The sequence below is a fragment of the Odocoileus virginianus genome, unplaced genomic scaffold (genome assembly GCF_023699985.2).
Source record: "Odocoileus virginianus isolate 20LAN1187 ecotype Illinois unplaced genomic scaffold, Ovbor_1.2 Unplaced_Scaffold_7, whole genome shotgun sequence".
NCBI classification, from domain to species: domain Eukaryota; kingdom Metazoa; phylum Chordata; class Mammalia; order Artiodactyla; family Cervidae; genus Odocoileus; species Odocoileus virginianus.
The window spans coordinates 470,273-476,272 of NW_027224269.1; the positions used below are offsets into that span (position 1 = coordinate 470,273).

Genomic DNA, 6,000 nt, shown 5'->3' on the forward strand with positions numbered 1-6,000 from the left:
GTCCACCCAGTTAGGCAGACACCCACCCCCCATTTGGCCATGGGAGGTGATGGTGGTGCAGCACACAGGCTCTGCACCCACAGCAGGCAAGTGGTGGCCACCAGTGCCTGACTATTTCATGGTGTGATTTCGGCTCTGGTCATGGCAGCTGCCTGCTCACCTATGTCCCTACCTGAGCCTGAGACTGCAGCCTCCCCTGGGACCCTGTGAGTTACTCCATAGCCTTAAGAAAAAGAAAGCCAACATCTCTTCTGCTTCCAAGCAACCAGGACTCCTCACTCATATAAGGTATGCATGTGACAATCTAGAAGCTGATGCCAAACTGGCCTCCAAAGGAAGGCCCAAATTTGCACTCCCACCAGCAGGGCAGTGCACCAGGCTAATCCCTCTCCTCAGGTACACTTTCTGTCATTTTGCAATGACCTTGTTCTCAGGAAAGGGACATTCCCTATTCATTTCCCTATGCTAAGCCTCTAACCCAGTGCCTAGCACATTTTAGGCACACTCATGTTTGTGAATTCCCATCTCTCAGAATTTTCCACAGTTTATTGTGATCCACACAGTCAAAGGCTTTGGCATAGTCAATAAAGCAGAACTCTCTTGCTTTTTCGATGATCCAACGGATGTTGGCAATTTGATCTTTGGTTCCTCTGCCTTTTCTAAAACCAGCTTGAACATCTGGAAGTTCATGGTTCATGTATTGCTGAAGCCTGGCTTGGAGAATTTTGAGCATTACTTTACTAGTGTGTGAGATGAGTGCAATTGTGTGGTAGTAGTTTGAGCATTCTTTGGCATTGCCTTTCTTTGGGATTGGAATGAAATTAAAAGACACTTACTTCTTGGAAGGAAAGTTATAACCAACCTAGACAGCATATTAAAAAGCAGAGACATTACTTTGCCAACAAAGGTCCGTCTAGTCAAGGCTATGGTTTTTCCAGTGGTCATGTATGGATGTGAGAGTTGGACTATAAAGAAAGCTGAGTGCCGAAGAACAGATGCTTTTGAACTGTGGTGTTGGAGAAGACTCTTGAGAGTCCCTTGGACTGCAAGGAGATCCAACCAGTCCATCCTAAAGATCAGTCCTGGGTGTTCATTGGAAGGACTGATGTTGAAGCTGAAACTCCAATACTTTGGCCACTGATGCGAGGAGCTGACTCATTTGAAAAGACCCTGATGCTGGGAAAGATTGAGGGCAGGAGGAGAAGGGGACAACAGAGGATGAGATGGTTGGATGGCATCACCAACTCAATGGACATGGGTTTGGGTGGACTCTGGGAGTTGGTGATGGACAGGGAGGCCTGGTGTGCTGCAGTTCATGGGTCACAGAGTCGGACACGACTGAGGGACTGAACTGAACTGAACTGATGTTTGTGAAATGAATGAACAAAAGGAATTTTTTAAAAAGACAATTTGAAGAAGACTAAAGGCATCTTGGGGCTCCTCAGGTGGTGCTAGGGGTAAAGGATCCTCTTGCAGTGTGGGAGACGCAGGAGACGCGGGATCAGTCCCTGGGTAGGAAAGGTCCCCCGGGGCAGGAAATAGCAACCCAGTCCAGTATTCTTGCCGGGATAACCTTATGGACAGAGGAGCCCAAAGAGTCCGATAAGACTGAGCAACTGAGCAGGCAGCCACGCACAAAGGCTCCAGTGCATTCAGAGACTAGACTAGGGAGGACGCCCAGGCAGCTCGTTATTCCACGAGGGGGCGCTGAAGCGCAGCCTCTGGGCCAAGGACTAGCAGGTGCCCCAGGGGGCAGGCCTCAGACCCAGGTCCACACACTTCTCCCACCACCTGTAACCCGGTTCTCCGTGGCCCCCCTGCAGGGGCTGCTGCAAGGGCGTCAGCTCCTCTCCTTGGGTCTCCCCACCCAAGAGGTAGATTTCAGCTGAAATGATGTGCAAACAGGCCAGCTCAAAGCTGTGGCACTGCCAGAATATCACACTGTGAAAGGGGAAAGGCTGGTGACCACCCGCTCGGAAAAGTGCCTTTGTATGTACCTGGAAGATTAACGTGTATGTGTGCGTGTGTGTGTTTAAGGATCAAGAGCCGGCCCCTCTATGGCCATATTTTTCATTTCCCTTTATTCTTTGTATTGCTTTCAAATCAAAGGGAAGCTGCGGCAGAGAACCTTTTGCCCCGAGCTGCATATATGAAAATGAACAAGGTTCTGGGAGTCGTGTGTTTCCAATAATGGATCGGCGGTGCAGCCCTTGCTCGGAAATGAAGCGAGACTGTTGCTAGGTTGGAGGTAAGAGGCAAGGGGTGGGGTGGGAGTCCTCATTCCAGTGGTTTTACCTTGCCCACATCCTCCAGCTAGCCCTTTAAGTATCACCAGCTGGTATAATAAGAATCAATTCCGAGGCCAGTCTTCTCTCTATTTAAATGATTTTTTTTTGATGTTTCCATCATCAGGGCTTGATAGTTTAAGAAGATTCACAAAGCCGAGTCCATTTGGAAGAGAACGACTGTAAAACTGGGTCACCAGACGCGTTCCACGTTGGCACGCAAGATGAAATATAACCCTGGTCTGGTCGGAGCTTCACAGCCACAGGCAAGAGCTTTGTTTCCACGTGGCGCACTTGGATTTGTGCCTTTCGGCTGCGATCCTCCCACGCAGCCCGGCCTCGGAGGTGTCTCGCCTACAGCAGTTGCGGAGCCTGCCTCGCGCTCTGGCAGGCGGCGGAGACCGACTGCGGTTCCTCGATCGACCACTGGAGGCCACTGTGGCACCAAGAACGCGCGGAGGGCGCCCAGTTGGCGGAGCGAGAGTCCCTTAGGACGACTGGCACACTCACGCACCGACAGTTCTTGAATTCTAGTTCAGGATATAAAGGATGGTGTTATGAATTAACGAGAAGAAAAGACTCGGCAGATGAAGCGCGGGTCTCGGCTTCCCTGGGGTTGTTTTCTAGCTACTTTCTAACTCATTTTCCCCTCTGGGACTGGGTCTCATCTGTATCCCACGAGATGCAGGCTTTCTGTCTGGTGAAAACGCCCTCCAGAAATGACACAAGGGGAAGAAAAACCGCGGCTGCAGCCTGTAGTATTTTATCCCCCAGTACTTTTGCAAAGCAGGATATTTTACTGTTTCTCCAGTTTTGGCGGCAGGTGCCATCCACCAAGAGGGCTGCAGGAGTAGCGCTGCCTGATAAAATCCAAGATAACTCGCTTAAATATGAATTTCAGATGAACAATGAATACTTGGCTTACTATCAGTACGTCCCACATGTCACATGGGTCATGCTTAACTAAACAATGATTTGTTGTTTATCAGAAATTCCAATTTAACTGGGCATCTGGGATTATGATTTGCCCATTCTGCCCACCCTCCGCTGGCAGGATGACTCAGGTGGGGTAGCAGTGAGCTGCCCTGAGGGGACTTAGAGCGCGGAGTAGTTGGGGCTGAAACCAGGCACTGAGAGTTCTAGTCCAAGCTGGGCAGTGATAAGCACCACGTGTTCATTCAGAGAACATATAGGTCCTTAGACCCACCTAGCAGATGGGAGTCTCAATCAGCAGAAACAACTGGAGGTAGTGTTCGACTTTTCTCTTTTTGTTTACTGCCCTCGATTTAACACCTACACAGAGACACCAGCTTCAGGGGACTTTATTCCGAGCTCAACTGAGCTCAACCATTGATCACCCGGTTATGGCTCTGGGAGGGCCTGTGCACACAGGATGCACTGCTACAGGCCCTGCCCCTGGCATGGGCAACCCACAGTGGAAGAACCAGCACTGATTTAAACCTGGGTGGCCTGAGAAGGAGGTGAAGCCTATCAAGGGGCATTTGCCTGGGATTACAGGAGGCAACAGCAGGCATTTTGAATGTGGGGCTCCTAAGATCACTGGGGTCCCAACATACTCCTGCTCACATCTCCAGACTCTTCACAAGGCTCTCCCATCTGACTGGAGGGGTTCAGGACTCAGTGGGGATGTGCCACCACAGAATTTTTGTCTTCTGGTTTTGGCAAGTAAATCAGATTCCCAAGGAGCACCCTGTCTCTGGTCCCCTCTTTTGGTCAGCTTGAGCCTTTAGATGTCTAACAGAAACCCTGGGAAGGTCCAGAAGAGCCCACACAGATCAGGGTTGATCCCATTCTGCCACATGGAGGCTGAATGACCTTGTGCAAGCTATGCCCCCTCCAACGTGTCACACCCCTCTCCCCATCGCCCAACTCCTGGCAATGTCTGGCCTCTTTTTCCAAGCTCCATGAGATCAGGGACCCTCTTGAAAGTGAGGAATCTGCACACTCCAAGCTGCGACTGCTGGCATAGGAATAGTAAGAGGGAAGGTGGTCTCTGGTCAGAGGATGCTTCTACAAAAAAATAGCTAGGCAATAAAGTTACTCTAAGTATTAAGGTCTATGGCAGTTATTTGAAACATTCCTTCATTGTTTGCCTGGAGGTTAGGGATTGTGTTTCCATCTCTACTTTCCCAGTACTGACACTGAAACCCTGACCCTGACCCTGCCCATGACCCACGGGGTGACCTGGGACAGATCTCCTTCCTGGGCCTGGGTCACCCCATCTGGGGCTGATCCTGGCCAGCTGTCACCCTCAAGAGTCCTGTGAAAAGCCAGCTCTTCTCCCAATAAGAGCTGTGTTTACTATGAGCAGCAACATGATCTCTGGGGTTTATTTTCCTTCTTTCTTTATAAACTAGGCTTGGATGAGTTTAGCCTCAAACCAAACTCACACACACACACACACGTGCACACACACACACACACACACACACACGTTTCCTGACTTCTGGGGCCAGCAGGGTCCAGCGCTGGCCTGACACCAGGTCAGCCTGCAGCTTGAGGGCCACTTCCAGGATGAGCTCCCAGGCCTGGGAGAGGCTTTCTGGCAGAAGAGGTGGGGTCACGGGGTTACCCTGCGAGTCCTCACCTCCAAAGGCCAGCCCCTGATCTGGACAGCCCAATTTCCCACTTTCCTGCCTACCCAGTCTTCAGACATGCTGCTACAGTTTTCTCTCTTCTTACTTGGCTTTGCTATTTTTGAACTTGTTTTGTTCTCATGAATGGATCATTGTACATTTCCCTCACTGGAATATCAGATCCAGAAAACAGAGACCTTGTGGTATCTCCTTTACCATGCCTTCTCACAGTCAGCACTCAAATCAGGGCCCTGAGGGTGCTTGCGGAGTATTGGGTTGGCCAAGAAGTTTGTTTGGGTTTTTCCATAAGATGTAACAGAAAAACCTGAAAAAACTTTCTGGGTATTTGTTGTATCATTGTTTGTTCACTGTCTGAAAGCTTATAAGACAAACCATGGCAGGTGAGAACAGACCTGATTTGAGAGTGAATTCTGACACCCTTACCCCCAACTAGCTGTGTGGCCTTAGGTAAATGCATTAACCTCTCTGAGCCTTAGTCACCTCATGTGTAAAATGGGATGATACATCTGCCTGTCTTACTGGGTTGGTTCCAGGATTTGCTCAGACCACTGACCTGTACAGACTGTCCAAACCCAAAGCCTTAGAGAGGTTCTGCTACTGCAACATCACCCGGCATGTGGACAGTCCTTGACACTGGTTGTGTCAGCTTGGGGGTCGGTGGCCATGCTGACACTTGGACCCTGGTCTCCTAATCTTTGACCCAGGTGGCTTTTGGTTCACTGCTCGTGGTCTCATCAACATGACCTTGACAAACTATGTATATGTATCCACATAGGAGAACAGCCAAATGGTTTTCCCACTGGGAATGGGGAGCCTCAACTGGTGCTGATCAAAGCAGGTCAGACAGGGGGCAGTAAGGGTCCAGAGGCCTAGCCTTGTTTGCTTAGGTATTTCCTCTCATGGAAGGTTCCTGCTGTCCTCATCATCATGTCCCCCTCGACCTGCCACTAGAGCCCTTTCATTTTCTTCATTTTCTCTTGATGTGCTGCAGCTGTGTGTGCTGCGCACCTGCAGCCTGGATGGGGGAGGGGCCAGCTGTTTCCACACCTACCTGCATCTTCCAGGAGTGGCCCAGACCACGTGGGCAGCCTTGTCTC

General features: G+C 50.3%; 1 protein-coding gene across 1 annotated transcript in view; it reads left to right on the forward strand.

Moving 5' to 3' along the window:
- Nucleotides 1-4,359, forward strand: part of IDS (iduronate 2-sulfatase) — a 28,557-nt gene extending 24,198 nt beyond the window's left edge. Inside the window, exons 9-10 of the transcript XR_002313921.2 lie at nucleotides 2,110-2,248; nucleotides 2,413-4,359. The gene's annotated coding sequence lies outside the window, so the exon portion shown is untranslated. The remainder of the gene's footprint in view (nucleotides 1-2,109; nucleotides 2,249-2,412) is intronic.
- The last annotated feature ends 1,641 nt before the right edge of the window (nucleotides 4,360-6,000 follow it).